Source organism: Uranotaenia lowii, chromosome 2, assembly GCF_029784155.1.
Source record: "Uranotaenia lowii strain MFRU-FL chromosome 2, ASM2978415v1, whole genome shotgun sequence".
In the NCBI taxonomy this organism is placed as follows: Eukaryota; Metazoa; Arthropoda; class Insecta; order Diptera; family Culicidae; genus Uranotaenia; species Uranotaenia lowii.
Genome location: NC_073692.1, coordinates 293,453,973 through 293,471,985, shown reverse-complemented (window position 1 = coordinate 293,471,985; position 18,013 = coordinate 293,453,973). Strand labels below are relative to the sequence as shown.

Genomic DNA, 18,013 nt, shown 5'->3' with positions numbered 1-18,013 from the left:
GAATTTCGTGTTCAAAATTCAAAATTTAGAACAAAAATATGTGTTGTCGTTCTACAAATGTGCACAACAAACTTTTAGCATTGGATCGTGATTATTCACAACATAGTCTATCAAATTTTAAATTTGTAAGTTCGACCCTGTTTTGTGCTTTATTTTGACTCTCAACAGAATTTGTAATTTTTTTTTTTCAATTTTTACTTTGACAGGACAATCTCTACATATTTCGATTTTAATAACACATTTGAAAAAGCAACAGCGTGAAATAATAAAGAAAATTACAGGGTTTCAAAAATGGTATCAAGTCTCACAAGACAACGCAAACATTATCTTTGACAAATCAAAGTGAAAATACGTTCGTGCCATAATCCACCCCAAAACAAATTAAGCTGAAAGGAAAAGTTCGATCGCGCCACATAACCTATATTTCACGCGATTGAAAAATTGTTAATGTGGAAAGTGAATTTTTGCGTAATTGTAAATCTCCGGTCCGCGATCGACTCATAATTATATGGACGCTTGAGTTTGTTGGTTTTTTGTTTTCCCAATATCTATGGAGAACGCCGCAAGCCCATTTGTTACTTTTGTTTTCGTTTATGTTTTTGGAAACGATTCCAGCAGCTTCCAATCTAATATGGCGCGTACGAGTTTGGTTGGTTGGATCGCGCAAACCGGAGGAGGTGTGTCTGAATTTGCACTTTCGCTCCAACCTCCGTTTGGATCATCCGTCGTCGTCGTCGTCGGTCGGTTGTAATCTATGGTTTTGTTGGGTTTGGCCTAGATCCGGTGCCAGCCAGCCAGTTTTCAATCCGACTTTCACACTTTTCTATTGACATCTGGAGTTATTAATCTTCGAAAACCGTCACTTTGACTTTTGTTAATTTGCTGTTGCATATTCTGCGATTTAAGACTTGTTCAAAGAAAGAAACAAATAAAACTATGTTATACTTTCTTAAAATTTGACGTGAACAAAATTTCCAACCAGTACGACTTTTGAATATATTCTTTAAATATTTGAACTAGATTACTTAATCGATATAAAAGGTATGAGTAACATTTACATAACTCTTTTTTTTTTACTAAATTAATTACTAGAAAGAGCCATCATAGAAACATTTTCATGACCAAATACCTTCCTCTGTCAAGTTTAATTCCATGATTTTTTACAGCAAACTGACGATTGTCGATTGAAGATTGATGCTTGTTGTAGTCGATTGTCGATTCTAAATAATAGAATGTCGATTATAGATTGGTGAATATCGAATGACGATTGTCGATTCTCGATTATTGATTGTCGAATTTGATTGCCAATTGGCAGCTGTTGATTTTCGATTGTCGATTGTTTATAATCCATTGTCGATTGTCGATTGTCGATTTTCAACTGTTGATTCATGTTGATTGCCGATTGTTAATTGTCGTTTTTTAATTGTCGATTGTCGATTGTGGTTGTCCAATTGTCGATTGTCAGTTGTCGATGGTCAGTTGATGATTGTCGATTATTGATTGTCGATTGTCGACTGAATTGTCAATCAACAGTTATTGATTATCGATTGTCAACTGGCAGTTGTTGTTTTTCGATTGTTGACTATCGATTGTCGATTGTCGATTGTCGATTGTCGATTGTCGATTGTCGATTGTCGATTGTCGATTGTCGATTGTCGATTGTCGATTGTCGATTGTCAATTGTCGAATGTCGATTGTCGATTGTCGATTGTCGATTGTCGATTGTCAATTGTCGATTGTCGGTTGTCGATTGTCGATTGTCGATTGTCGATTGTCGATTGTCGATTGTCGATTGTCGATTGTCGATTGTCGATTGTCGATTGTCGATTGTCGATTGTCGATTGTCGATTGTCGATTGTCGATTGTCGATTGTCGATTGTCGATTGTCGATTGTCGATTGTCGATTGTCGATTGTCGATTGTCGATTGTCGATTGTCGATTGTCGATTGTCGATTGTCGATTGTCGATTGTCGATTGTCATTTTTCGATTGTCGATTTTCGATTATCAATTGGCAGTTGTTGGTTTTCGATAGTTTATAATCGATTGTCAATTTTTTATTATTCACAGTCGATTGTCGACTGTTTATTGTCAATTGTCAACTGTCGATAGTCAATTGCCGATTGTCGATTGTCGAATGATTGTTGGTTGCCCATTGACGATTGTTCATTGTCGATTGCTCAATGTCCATTGAAGATTGTCCATTGTTGATTATTGATTATTGATTGTTGATTGTCGATTGTCGATTGTCGATTGTCGATTTTCGATTGTCGATAGTCGATTGTCGATTGTCGATTGTCGATTGTCGATTGTCGATTATCGATTGTCGATTGTCGATTGTCGATTATCGATTGTCGATTGTCGATTGTCGATTGTCAATTGTCGATTGTCGATTGGCGATTGTCGATTATCGACTGTCAATTGTCGATTGTCGATTGTCGATTGTCGATTGTCGATTGTCGATTGTCGATTTTCGATTGTCAATAGTCGATTGTTCATTGTCGATTGTTGATTGTCGATTGTTGATTGTCGATTGTCGATTAACGATTGTCGATTGTCGATTGTCGATTGTCGATTGTCGATTGTCGATTGTCGATTTATGACTTTTGCACAATGTCGGCTTTCAACAAAAAATAAAACAGAATTTATTTTATAATTTTGACAATATTGATAATATTTTTTTTTTATTATGGACCTTTTTTAACATTGGGGTCCTTTGACAATTTTGACAATTTTGACAATTTTGACAATTTTGACAATTTTGACAATTTTGACAATTTTGACAATTTTGACAATTTTGACAATTTTGACAATTTTGACAATTTTGACAATTTTGACAATTTTGACAATTTTGACAATTTTGACAATTTTGACAATTTTGACAATTTTGACAATTTTGACAATTCTGAGAATTTTGACAGTTTTGACAATTTTAACAATTTTGACCTTTTTGACAAATTCGACAATTTTGACAATTTTGACAATTTTGACAATTTTGACCATTTTGACAATTTTGACAATTTTGACAATTTTGACAATTTTGACAATTTTGACAATTTTGACAATTTTGACAATTTTGACAATTTTGACAATTTTGACAATTTTGACAATTTTGACAATTTTGACAATTTTGACAATTTTGACAATTTTGACAATTTTGACAATTTTGACAATTTTGACAATTTTGACAATTTTGACAATTTTGACAATTTTGACAATTTTGACAATTTTGACAATTTTGACAATTTTGACAATTTTGACAATTTTGACAATTTTGACAATTTTGACAATTTTGACAATTTTGACAATTTTGACAATTTTGACAATTTTGACAATTTTGACAATTTTGACAATTTTGACAATTTTGACAATTTTGACAATTTTGACAATTTTGACAATTTTGATAATTTTGACAATTTCGACAATTTTGACAATTTTGACAATTCTGACAATTTTGACAATTTTGACAATTTTGACAATTTTGACAATTTTGACAATTTTGACAATTTTGACAATTTTGACAATTTTGACAATTTTGACAATTTTGACAATTTTGACAATTTTGACAATTTTGACAATTTTGACAATTTTGACAATTTTGACAATTTTGACAATTTTGACAATTTTGACAATTTTGACAATTTTGACAATTTTGACAATTTTGACAATTTTGACAATTTTGACAATTTTGACAATTTTGACAATTTTGACAATTTTGACAATTTTGACAATTTTGACAATTTTGACAATTTTGACAATTTTGACAATTTTGAAAATTTTGACAATTTTGACAATTTTGACAATTTTGACAATTTTGACAATTTTGACAATTTTGACAATTTTGACAATTTTGACAATTTTGACAATTTTGACAATTTTGACAATTTTGACAATTTTGACAATTTTGACAATTTTGACAATTTTGACAATTTTGACAATTTTGACAATTTTGACAATTTTGACAATTTTGACAATTTTGACAATTTTGACAATTTCGACAATTTTGACAATTTTGACAATTTTGACAATTTTGACAATTTTGACAATTTTGACAATTTTGACAATTTTGACAATTTTGACAATTTTGACAATTTTTGACAATTTTGACCATTTTGACAATTTTGACAATTTTGAAAATTTTGACAATATTGACAATTTTGACAATTTTGACAATTTTGACAATTTTTAGATTTTTTACAATTTTTAAAATTTTGACAATTTTGACAATTTTGACAATTTTGACAATTTTGACAATTTTTAGATTTTTTACAATTTTTAAAATTTTGACAATTTTGACAATTTTGACAATTTTGACAATTTTGACAATTTTGACAATTTTGACAATTTTGACAATTTTGACAATTCTGACAATTTTGACAATTTTGACAATTTTGACAATTTCGACAATTTTTACAATTTTTAGATTTTTTACAATTTTTAAAATTTTGACAATTTTGACAATTTTGACAATTTTGACAATTTTGACAATTTTGACAATTTTGACAATTTTGACAATTTTGACAATTTTGACAATTTTGACAATTTTGACAATTTTGACAATTTTGACAATTTTGACAATTTTGACAATTTTGACAATTTTGACAATTTTGACAATTTTGACAATTTTGACAATTTTGACAATTTTGACAATTTTGACAATTTTGACAATTTTGACAATTTTGACTGTTTCGACAGTTTTGGTAAATTTAACATTCGACATGGTACTCCAAAAGAGTGCCGTAGTTGTGAAAATGGCCTAGGTACTTGGACAAAACATTTCGAAAACGAATTCCGACGTTTCGATGCTGTTTAGCATCATCTCCAGGGAATTCTAAAATATTATGTATTTGATCTCAAATCTCAAATATTAACATACAAATTTGATTCTTACTTACAATCGGATCTTTTCACGTAAAAATTGATTGCTTATGTGAAGCTTATTGTCTTCTTTTTTGTCCTATTTCCCTAGTGCCAGTGCTAAACATAAAACAATAGGGAAATAGGGCAAAAAAGTGGTCAATAAGCTTCACATAAGCAATCAATTTAAACGTGATACGATCCGATTGTCAGTTGGAATCAAAATTGGATGTTAATATTTAAGATTTAAGATCAACTACATAATATTTTAGAATTCCCTGAAGATGATGCTAAACAGCAGCGAAACGTCGGAATAATCGAAAAATCGTTTTCGAAATTTTTTGACTGAACTGCCGAATAACAAACGCATCAAATTATCCAGTTGACCTGTCTTCCATACTAAATAACTATAGCATCTAAATTTTAGAAATATCCCTGACAGATTTTCTTGATTTATTCCATCGAGAGTATTTTTGTTTTTTTTTTTATCAAGAATTATAGATACCTAAAATGTTGACTTTTTGAAAGCACTTCAAAAAGTATTTTTCTTGCGAAGAAGATACTGCAAAATGCTTACTCACCAATAACGGAACGCGAAATCCTTGTCAGCGATAGTGGAAATCTGAAAGGAGATAAAAAGGAAAGAAAATCATTAACTGTCGTTTGAAGAAAATATGCATTATACAAAAGAGGGGATGCGTTTTTTCATTTGGATGTTAGTTCCCCATTCCAAGAAGCGTCGAGAATGGGCCTCAACATTTCCGTTGATTGACAGGCCCCGAATCGAAAAGTTCCGTTGAAGGTAATTAGGTCAAAATCAAAATATTTGGAACGCACACACTGAAGGGAGAGAGAGAGCGAAAAAACTTCGATGACCAAACTTCGAAGGGCACGTGCAAATTTACAAAACCTGATTTAAGATGATATTTTTTTTTACTGTCTCTCGCTCTCTCTTAGAGTGCACAGCACATGAAAGTGTATGACCGTTGCATGCTGCTAAATCACCTCAAAGGCTCCAAAAACCTCGCAACATTGCAGCAGTTAAAATCGCACTTTGCGCACATTCAACTCAGCATGGGTCATGTATTATTTGCCCTCTTATGTTGAGTCAGGCACCGCAAATGGTAGGTTAGGGTAGATGTTCAACGTTAAAATTTCTATTTAAAAGGGAAAAAAGATGTTCGGAGACCTAGCCAAACTAAAAATAAGTGCGGTTACCCTTCAACCAAACAATCAACGGTAGCAAACGAACATCATTAATTTTCTGAAGTGAACTTTCTTGTGCTCTTCGGAATGGTCATCCATTTTTTTTCCTGCGTTCCTTAAACAAACTGTATGTCCATTTCGCTTCTTATGGTCGAACACGTGCGGACAGAATAAGCCGAAAAAAAATTAAATGACAACCTCATCATCCATGCTCGTTAAAGCAAAAGTGAGTGAGAAAATGGTTGAATTTGCTGCGGTTTTCAGTTTGGGTTTTTGGAGGGACCTTTTGTGTTTGTGTTTTTTTTTTCGCCATCCTCGTACAGCTACCACTCACTTTTAAACAGAAAACACTGTCTAAGAATGAAAAAAAACCAATCCATTTGCGTACGTTCCCTTACGCTTCATGAAGATGCCAAAAGCGTTTCAGATTTTTGCTACAAAACAACTTAACCTAAATTTGAAGCAATCAATTACCGAAACGATCGTTTGATCAAACTTAAAGTTCAAGTTTGTAATGAAAAGTAAATAGTAGAAGGCTCGAACTAAAAAAAAAAAAAACATTTCCATCCTTCCTAGGCAAAAGTTGCCTGATCATATCAAACGGACAATCTGTTCACTGACCCCGCAAATCTAAATCACTAATGCGAATGCATTCTCGGCATGACACTGATGGGATCCTGCTGGCAGCTCGCAGTTACGTGCGCTATTTTAATCCCTTTACTTGAAAGGTCCAGGAGATCGGTCACGGGAATGCCATCTGCGGATGAATGGTTAGGAATCGCTAAATCTACAATTCTGCTCAAATCGGACAAAAGTTTCCCCGCTCCCTTCCAACCCTTGGTCATACATAGCACCAGGGAGGGTGCAGATTTGCGTATGGAGTCTGAAACGTCGTCTTCGTCATGCAACCGACTGAACGCTTATTGTGGAGCTGCTTTGCGAGAGAGATTTACCCGAGAAGAAAAAAGTTTCCAGAAAACCGGTGGGATTCCAAGAGGGTTGATAGGCCGACCGTATAACCGTGCCAGCTGATGACAATGGCAAGATGTGCCCGGCTTTTTTTTCTGGGTGGACAAACGAACAAGACAATCTTGACAGTGAAAAATGTCTAGTAACTCTCTCTCTTACTTTTCGATCAGACTTTCAGCAGGGTTCGTTCTTGTTCGTGATCAATCCCGGTAAAGTCGTGAATGTGCGCTCATCTGGATGCTTTGGATCCAGTTTTGGTCAAAGGAAAGGTACACAGGGGCACTGGATGGTCGGAAACATTGAAGATGTAAAAATTTTAAATAATTTTTTTGGTCAAATGGCTTAACTTTAAGCACAAATGTACCGAGTTCACATCCGTAAAAGTTTTCCATATCTTCAACCATTTTTCATCCATTTCTGATAAAGTGAGAATTTCTCAGACCAGTTTCTTCGTTGGTCTGATAATAAGTTTCAATCAACTTTTGGATTTGATTTGATATGTAAACATTTGTTTAAAATTGTCATACTTTGCTTTAAGCTTTACAAAGGTATTCAAACCACTTGTAAAGAATTACACAGAAAACTGAAATTACCGAGTTCGATAATTTATTTTACCGAACCGGTTCTGTAATTTGGTAAAAATCGGTAATAGATGACTTTGACATGTATGTTCTACCGAATTTTTTAACCGATTCTTGACTTACCGAAGATCGTTAAGAATAATGTTAACAATTTTTTTTTTCGGTAAAAAACTCCGAAGTCGGTAAAAAACTGTAAATGGTCGATGTCAAGAACAACTTCAGTTTTGGCGGTTTTATCTGTCTGTGTCGGCACTTTGGCCAGTCGTTGGAATTCCAGCTGCAGCACCGGAAGTTGGAGGGTGATATGATAACAGGTGCAAGGTTAAGCGGGAACATTCGGAAATGAAATTCTAGAGTCTGCGAGTAGATTTAATTAACTCCAAGGACGCCTAGCACAACGTTAAAAATTTGAATCGGGACTTTGAGCATCACATGACTTTTTTTTGTTGCGATTATCATTTTTTTTTTTTTTTGCCGTGGAAGAGATTAGTGTTAGTTTTTTTTTTGATGAACAGAAGTAACAATTTAAATTTTATGCCAACATTCACAGCTCACTGAAGACTATTTCTTAAGGGGGGGGGGGGGGGGGGGGGGTCTAACGGGTATAAAAAAAAACACCATTTTCACGATTTTTTCTAGAGCTATCGTTCAAACAAATGTATTCAAATTTTTTGCATTATACAAAGCATTGTTAAAAGAACATTTAGTAATTTTTTCGTAGAAAAATATTGAAAAATGAGCCGGTGACGAAGCACTTTCGGGGATGCCTTTTAGAAAACAGGATTTGCGGTGGACACTGTATCTCTGCACAGAATCATCAGAAGTCAAAAAGTCAGAGCAATATATTTTTAATAGATGTTTTTCTGGACCCCAACGCTTTTATTTAACTTAATTTTTTTTTATGAAATTTTTGTGGCTGTTTGAAGTAAAAATTACGATTTTTCACGAAAAAATCCGCCATTTTTCACCTGTAAAATCTCCCCAAATTAAAAAAAAAACAAAAAAGAAAAACGTTGGGGTCTGGTATTTTATATGTCGAAAATATGTTCCAAATTTGAAAAGAATTGGATAAGTAGTTTTCAAATGACGATGTCCACGGACTTTAAAAATGTGCTTTCGAGAAAAACGCGTTTGAAGTTTCTGCTTTTGCTTTCTTGCAGTATTAGATAGGAGGAGATAAAGGCCTATAATTTCTACAGTTTTGCTTCAATTGACTTGAAAATTTGACACAACATTCTTGAAATGTTTTACAATAAGAAAATAAAAAAATAAAAAAATCGATTTTTTGAAAATGTTAGACCCTACCCCCCCTTAAAGCTACTTTATAAGCCAAAGCGCATTCAATGCTCTAGTACAACTACTTTAAAGCTAACATATGGAATGGTTGGCCCTGTTTTGTTAACGTCCTTAAAGCTTATACTATAAGCTATAATAAAACATAAAACAGAATACTTTTATTCGACCTTATAGACATAGCTTTAAAAACCCTCTAGAGCTCTCTTAAGACTATCCACAGCTTTTTTAAAACTACGTCATGGAATCTGACTGGAATTTTACGGTGGGAGCTTTCTGTTCCGTGTTTTATTTCACGTGTTATCACTTACTCTCCCAAACATTTGGTGATTGGTGAAGGTTCCATTTAAATTGTTTTAAAAATGTTTTCATTTTCATTTTCAATATATCTTAGCATGAAACTTCCTGCAACCTCATATTTCTGGTGAAATATATACGAAAAAGCATCAAAACATAAACATGCTGAAATGATGCAACTTTCTTTTAACTATACAACAAATATTACCGCAAACATGGTCAAATTTGTTGAAAATGTCTAGTTTTAAGTATTATATTATTATTTCCAGCAAACTGGCTTCGATTTAATTTCACAATCAACATGGCGTTCAGTAAGCTAATATTGAAAATCTTAAAGCAGATGTAACAGTTTTAAAATTGTTCTGTGCCAGTTAGAAAAATGTTGTAATAAAACAATTTCAATAAACAGTTTTAAAATAGTTTTAAGAGACCTAGAATGACAGTTTCGTTTGACGTTTCTCTAAATGAAATAATCGCTCATAATGGCTTAATGCATTTTTGAGTAAGAGAAGTTTGCCGCATTAAATGAGAACATTTCGATTTGTTGCTTGGCAAAAGGCATTCATGCAACTTTTTGTTTTGTTCCTGTTGACTATGAGGATGGTCAATTATCTTTAAATAACAAGTAGGTATTGTTATCAAATAATCTCAGACTGTTTTGGAATAGATAATTTTCTGTCATTAAACGCCTGACCTCAAAGCTAAATAGTAACCCACATAAATGAGGGTTATAACCAAACGATTTCTTAAATCGTCAAACTACGATTGAATTCCGAAATTATTGTATTTTGAATACGTTGTTAGGTTATGTAACTGTTAAAACTGTTAAAACAGTTGTTTGGGAAAACTTTTCTGCAAACAGTATGCTAACGGTTTAGGAAACGCCTTTTTCAATAGTGTGCAGCATTTCGAACTATAATGGTAATTGTTGCAATTGGAAGCGATAAAACGATTCTATAAAACGTGCTTCGGATGTTTTGCTTACGTTAATCAGAACTGCGTTAAATCGTAATTTTCGATGATTGACCAATGCTAGTGGTCTTCATTCTGACTTTATCACCTGAAACTTGTTGAGGCTGATGAAAGCTTACAATGAGCATTTTCGCTTGTGATGAAGCTCCATTCCTCCGTCTTTGTTGAAGAGAAGCCGGTGGCTGCAGACTTCTAGAAATTTTCAAGGGCGGTTTATCCGGAACGAATTTTGTTAACTCTGGAATAGAATAACTTCGCAGTGAGATACAGATAAATAAAACAAGTAGGTACTTTATTCGGCGTTGAATGAAGCGCCGAAAAAATTTCTTTATTTGATTTCGTTCGAGCCATGGGAGCCATGTGTTCCCGAATAACGAATTCCCGATTCAGCCATTTTGGCTATGTAGGCTATGCAACTATGCGGAACTCATGAAGTTTGTTAACCAACAAACCACAGAAAAGCTGAGCAAAAAACAAACAAACTCATTGAGAGCCCCGCTCACTCCTCGCCTACTACTGTGAAAGTCGGAGAACCTAGTGTATCTAAGAACCTTGGTTTTAACCTTTCAAATAGGTGAGTTCGTTTTTTTTTCATTCTTATTTTCAATGTCGTTTCCATGTCCTCAAACAACAACGTTTCAAAAAATTGATCCGTGATCCGTGGTGTAGAGCTGTTTTTATATTTCTTTTCCCCCGTGGTTATCATAGCTTGCTTTGCTGCGATCGTATGAGTAATTCGCTATTTGTTGTTTGTACCTAAATAATGCAGGAACGGCGAAGCCTTTGGCTAAATCTGGTGCTTATATTTGACTGGTAGGGGAAAGTCGGGTAAGACGGACACCCTAAGGTAGAATCGCAATAGAAAATGAGATATTGCTCTTTACATCGCAGTTTTCGTGCAGATCAAATTTTCAATTTTTGCCATCGCATTAACCATTGGAATAAACCAATTTCCTGCATCAAGACTGTTTTTATAGCTATCGAAAACATGCTAGCAAATTACACTTTTCAAAAATGGTCGGGTAAAACGGACACTGCTCAGAAATGGTACATTTTGCCTCAAAAATTTCTGTAAAAGAAGATATTTTGTGAGTTAATTATTTGAAAACGTTTTAAAACCAAAATGGAACCAACTGGTCCGAGTCCAAAAGCGAAACAGTGTGGTTTCGGAATTTCGTATTCTATAGCCGCTTTCTTCACCAGAGATCCTATTTTTACAGTTTTTATGGCCTATTTGAGACGGTTAGTGCTTTTCGACCGACAATTGCTTTTGCCAAGATCTTTGGAAGGCATATGGAGGATCAAACCGATGAAAAAATTAAAACACCTGGAGAAACTGATGTGTTTGTTTTACCCGACCTTGAGGTGTCCGTCTTACCTGCCTTAGCAACTTTTTTTCCAAAACGTTTGTTGTTCAAGTCTTTTTTGTCGAAATTCGCTGATTTTCCTACTGATGATTAAAAAGAAGCCTATTGAACACTCTACCTCTGAAAACGGTTGAAATTTTTGAAAATTTTGCGAGTTATGAACTATTCTATGAGGAGAGAAAATTACATCAAATAATGGATCCTCAGAGTTTTTGTTTGTTTTGTTTGTTGTTATGGGACCTTGCTTGCTATAAATAAACAAAGAGTCTCGAAAGTGTTGATACACTTAGGTGAACATATTCCCATTATTAGATTTGTGCCAAACATTGTTATTTTCGAAATATTGAAAGTGCCCGTTTTACCCGCTGTGTACGTCTTACTCGACTTTCCCCTACATTCTTGTCCTATGTTTAATATTTATGCCCATTGAAAGTTTTCAACAACTTGGACATTGATGGACCTAATTGAATATGAAAATTCAAAAGTCATCAACTACCCGTTCCTTCATAGAAAAATAACAAGTTGAGAAAATATATTTTGAATTTTTTTTATGAAAAATGAATAAAAATTGAAATCTTTAAACGAGGAAAATATTTTTAAGATTTCAGTGCTCTATTAATCATAACTATTTTTCTCTTTCAACTCTTTTCAAGAGCGAGTATTTATTGGCGCTATAACCATGGTCGATGACTCGAGATATGGTACATACAATTCAAAGTAAATTATTGATGTCCTACCAACCTTAAAACTTTTGATGCTCAAGCTGTATGATTATATGTGGATATTAAGTTTTTAGAAGCCATTGAAATAGAAAAGTGTCGCATGATGCCCCAGTTGACGGTACCTCAACAATTACGGGAGCACATGCGACATTTGCAACACTAAAATTTTTCAAATAAATTTCACCACAAAAATGTCATTCGAGTTTCTCGTGTGGATTTTTTTCATAATCGCCTCATACTTTGGCACTTCGATATCCAAAATCTCGCTCCGTCTAAACTCTAAACTCATCGGAACAGTACTGAAAGTCGTGGAGAAACCTGCAGAGTGGCCGTATAGAACCTACTACGGGTATGAGCTTTGCGGTCGAGCCGTTGAGCCATAAACCAGATCTGCATCCAGCTAATGGACGCTTGAAAGCCTTCGATGCACGAGACGTTCACTAGCTTCTACATGGCTCAAACTATCAAGAGTCAGAAATAATTTTATGGAAGTCCTACCCAACATATAAAAAATGATTAATGTAGCCCTGGCATGGCATTCAACTGGGTTTCGATTTTTATTTGACAGGTCAGTTTGTAAGTTCGAGCTTTGAAATCTGAGGAAAAGAACAGCGTGCTTAGAATAGAATAGAATAGAATAGAATAGAACCGCGTTCTGTAGAAGTTTTTTCGGTTTTCCCGTAATTGAGATGAATAGAGGAAACAAGGTCACATGGTTCTAGTTAATTATTTCTTGCGAGTTAATGGACTACATGATTGATACATTTCAAAAGTGTTTCTTTTGGCTGAAAAGGACAAAATATGTTTTTGTTATTTGGAGTTAATATGCTGTTAATTTCAGTTCATACATAATGTCTGCAAATATTGCTATACCAAATGGTTCGAATTAATAACAAAAATTTAGCTCATGTATTCACCTATCAAATCCACCCACGAGTTGTTTTGAGAGGAAGGAAAGAACCTCGATTATCTCATTAGCCTTACGCTTTCCAGGGCAATGGAGATTTCTTAAAGCAAGGAATTTAACACCTACGCACCGCCGACTTAAAGAGCCTCTTTTTAGTACCGCGCGCTGATCCTGGACTGGCGCATGCGAACTGAATTCCCCTTAAAGACCTCTGTAGGCCGCTTTTATGTTTTTCGTGCACTATCAGAAAGGCATAAATATTGTGCTCTGTCCCCCTCTGTGTGTGTGTGTGGACTGAAATTTACCGACGTTTTTATTAAAGCTTGTTTAATCCTCTTTGCCAGCCGCCAGCCGATTTCTCGGGACATAACGAATTGCGCCGGCTGCTGGCCGACCGAAATCAGGGAAGGTAACTTTATCTGGGCTCATTTGTTTGGGACGAATTTAGAGCTGTAAATGGTACTGAGAGCTGTCAATCCTACAATCGAAACAATTGACCTTTCAGTTCCAATTTTTGAATGTAAAATAAATTCTTTTTACGCAAACAAACGTTGCAAATGTCGTATGTGAAAACACGCGGAAAAACGAGCTCCCGTAAACCATACAACGGTTTCATGATTTATTGTTGAGGTACGCAGCGTGAAAAATGTCTTGTCTTGTAAGTTAAACCAGCATTCGTTTTAGGACAAGATGCTAGTTTAAATCTTTTTCCTTTTTTATCATATAAAAAATGAATGTTTGTCTATCTGTCTGTCGGTTCCCAATAGACTCGAAAACTTCTGAACCGATGTAAATTTAAAACTTGGTATATCCGAGTTTTGAACTAATTAATGATTTTAGAAAGCATATTTAAATCAAATTTGTCGAAAAATGATTATGTGTTTTTGTGGAAAAAAATTGGAAATTTTGTGATTTTACCCGAAAATTCATTGATGGTTATCTGTTACGCTATTTCCATTCGTTTCATAAAAAAACCATGGCACATTTATTTTTTCGTTACATTTTACCCAAAAATCAAATAACATTACCCATCTTATCATGCATTGATATCTGCTTGACCTTTTCCAAAATATAGAATTTGGTTCATTTTTACGACTTAAAACCACTTGTATTTTTTAAGATTTCTAAAATTATTTTTCGAGTTAGATTTGGTTCTATTTTTTAGTAAACAAAATAAAACCGTATTTCGAAACTGCATTACATACTCTGTTTTTGTTCAACGGAAATCATAAAATAGCACATTAAAACGCATTGAATTTAATAAGCTTTGAAAATGAAATATTATAAAAAAATTACTAATGACCTTCAACAGGAAAAACTGTAAATATATTTTAAATTGTGTCTAAAAGTACCGTCTACATCACCGAATATTCTGCAAAAAATACCATTGTATAGCCCAATTTATGATGCAATTTCATTCGAAAACCTCAGAGTGGGTCAATAACTCCTTCAATATTAAGGAAGAAATAATGACAATAAGTCTTTTTTGCATCGAAAACAAACAATGGTGGAACAATTGCACTCACATAGGGGAGACGAGGGCATAACGAGCACCCGAGGCATAATGAGAACTACGCTTTTCTACGAAAGTGCGTATTTTCTTAAATAAATTTTCATGAGGATTTGTTTCGTACTTCCTATAGTATTAATTTTTCACAAAAAAAGGAATCTCCTTATCATCTTTATAGAGATATTTAAAAAAAACTAGCTTGGTTCTCAAGTTACGAAAATATTATAATTTTTGAGCACCACGAAATAAGCTCTTATGATCTTAAAATAACCTTGATCTATAATGTACGCACTGCAACATGATGTACACATTGTTTCTCGAGTTTTTCCATCAAAAAATTTTTGATTTTTAACTTTTATCAATTTTAAAACACGTTTTTACTTAAATTTTTTGACTAGGGGCATATAGAGCACCATATTATCGAGGCATAATGAGCATTTTCTGCCGTAGAATCTAGCAGCGAATTAAAATTGATTTATAGCGCCACACCTTGACTAGTTTTCATCCGACAATTTAGCCTATTGGTAAGGTGTCGGAGAGGTAATCAAAAGACTAGAGTTAGATTTCTGTTCGAGGTGATTTTTTTCCATTCACAATTCATGATCGATTTTTATATTGTTACATTATACGGCTAGTAGCATCATCCTCCGAACGAAGCACTTAATGTATGAGCGTGCGTGAATTGTTTGTATTCTACAAACAGACCTAGATTATTTTGTTATTGCTTTGTTTGAAGAATCTACGACTCACCTGACTTCATAGAATTGAATTCGCTGCTAGATTCCCCGGCAAAAACGCACATCTTGCTCTGATTAATGGTGCTCATACTGCCTCAGGGGGGGTTCTCATTATGCCTCCACAGTGGCTGGTTTTCAGCTTTTGGCAAATTTTTTTAAAATGCATTTTTTAACGTTTTCATCTAGTTTTTCACGTTTCAGCCCGTTAGGGAATAGGCTTTTCAAGTGTCTGAACACGAAACAATAATGTAACCTCCATATTATAGCTATTTTCTATGGTTAAATAACCGTTTTCTTTAAGGTGGCCATTATGCCCCCATCTCCCCTATGTATGTATGTAGGTAGCGCATGGAGACAAAAGTACTTATCAAACCGTTACCTGGTATACTATTTGTTCGTGCTTTGAAGAATGTTTGCAGCAAAACTGATTTCAAAATTGCGCCATACAATATTATTTTTTGCAGAATATTGGGTAAAGCAGACGATACATTCAATTCAGAACATTGGGTAAAGCAGACGATACATTCAATTATGATTCAATACCTTTCATGTTAACGATCATTGCTTAATTTTTTATTAATTTTTTTATTTGAAAGGCTGTTAAAATTTCAATGCTTTTTGATGTACTATTTTATGATTATCGTTGAAAAATAACATACAGATGCGTTTAAAAAAAATGAAATCGCGTGAAGCAGCGCACTCGATTTGACCAGCTGCCAGTTTTGTCTGGGTTAATATTTTTTCATGAAATTTTCACAAAATTTAGTTCAACTATCCAACAACACTCCACAAAATTTGAAGACTATACTACTGACTATGCTATGACTGGATGAAAAGATGTATGTATGTATGTATGATCCATCCAACGACCCCCTGAGCTGGCAGGTATGTTATGCAAAAGAGCCAATGTTAATCTATTTGATTAACATTGTTCAATCGCGGGTGCTGGTGGTGTTAGCTCTATTGAAATTCCAGTAACCCATTTCAGAATGGCAACTGCACATCCCGAGGCTACTTTCATTGCCAATAAGCCCGGTCCAATCATAGCTGCATGACCAATTGGGTCATGTAATTATGATTTGACTTTCCATCTTTTATTGTTGACATATCCAGATACAAATTAAATATAATTGTCTAACTATAACTATATAGAATTGGCACCCTAATATGTCCAATAAAAGATAGACACGTATTTAGTTTATGGTTTTATTCAGTTATAATTTTCATTCTGTTATTGGTTGATATAAAGGTATAAAAATATTGAAAAGTTATTTTACGAAGAAAAAACGTGAGTGCTGATCAGACCTGTAGAAAAAGTATCGTTATTTATTTTGAAACAGTTGAAAATAAAGTATTGATTGCGAAGTTCATCCATGCTCCGACACTACCTGTATGGAATTAAAGATAAATATTCATGTTCTGCCATGTTCTATGATGTCTACGTTTTTTAATTAGATAATTTGACTCCATCATTCAGCTTTTTTAACATTTTATACTGTCTCTACTCAAGTACTAAACCTATTACTCAGGCTACGATATTAAAAAGGTAAGTTGGGTTGCTACAATTTAATGTAACAAGTGAACATGAGTATACTTTTCCAATTACAAAAAATTCATATTAATCAGTTATTTTTAATACATAATTTGAATTTAAAATATGGTATTAATTTTTAGGCTAACTGGTGTTTGATACATGACCGAAAGACATTGGCTTATTCCAAGAATTAAAAAAAATCCTGTGATTCCAAATAATCCATTCATGAATGAGCGAGGAAGAATGACCTAAAAGGGTTAAATTTCAATCAAAAGAGAAAACTCTGTGTGGGAACCGATGATCTGAAAAATAATAATATTATAATATACTTGAATCAAATAAGTATCTTTGCTAGTTGCTTAAATGAAAAACATATAAAAAAAGGCCGCAAAGCTACATTTAATTTTGAACACGTGGATCTAAAATCAAGCATTCGAACACGATGTTTACTGAGTAAAAATTTTAATTAACATGTTGTTAACAAAATATGTCCATATAACATAAATTTTCCTCTTATCGATTATTCTGGAATTTGAAACCTTATTTATCCAAAAAAAATGTTTGAAAGTTTTCTTCTTGTAATGCTTAATTGTTATGTATAAAACGTTGTTTTAGTGTAATACAAAAATATCATATTCTGAAGTTCAGTTGCTGTGTCAAATACTAATAACAATTTATTTTTTGGGATAGAAAATAAACAAATTAAAATCATTTACCCTGTTAAGTATAATCCACGTGTAAACTGTGAAAGAAAAAAATAATAAAAAAAACAAAAAATAAAAAATTCTTCCTGAAAATCTTGAAAAATTTCACTGTTTCGAGATTCCTTCGAAAAAAGTCCTGATGAAAACGAATTTCTTAGCATAAAAAAAGAAAACTGGCGTCCGGATGTTTCTACAATACCCTGAAATAGAATCAGTTACACAAAATAGGAAGTTACAATTGATATGCATAAAAATGATGAAGAAATTAGGCTCCTCGGATATTAATGTTATTATGTTTATGTTAGTTTTTTTTAATAGAGGAGCGGTTTAATTCTACGAATACGAAATAGGCAAATGAT

At 33.6% G+C, this 18,013-nt stretch overlaps 1 protein-coding gene across 1 annotated transcript in view; it reads right to left on the bottom strand.

Annotated features, from left to right (window-relative positions):
• LOC129745489 (ankyrin repeat and BTB/POZ domain-containing protein 2) overlaps positions 1-18,013 on the bottom strand; it is a 394,509-nt gene that overhangs the window by 289,480 nt on the left and 87,016 nt on the right. Inside the window, exon 3 of the mRNA XM_055738598.1 lies at positions 5,437-5,477. The gene's annotated coding sequence lies outside the window, so the exon portion shown is untranslated. The remainder of the gene's footprint in view (positions 1-5,436; positions 5,478-18,013) is intronic.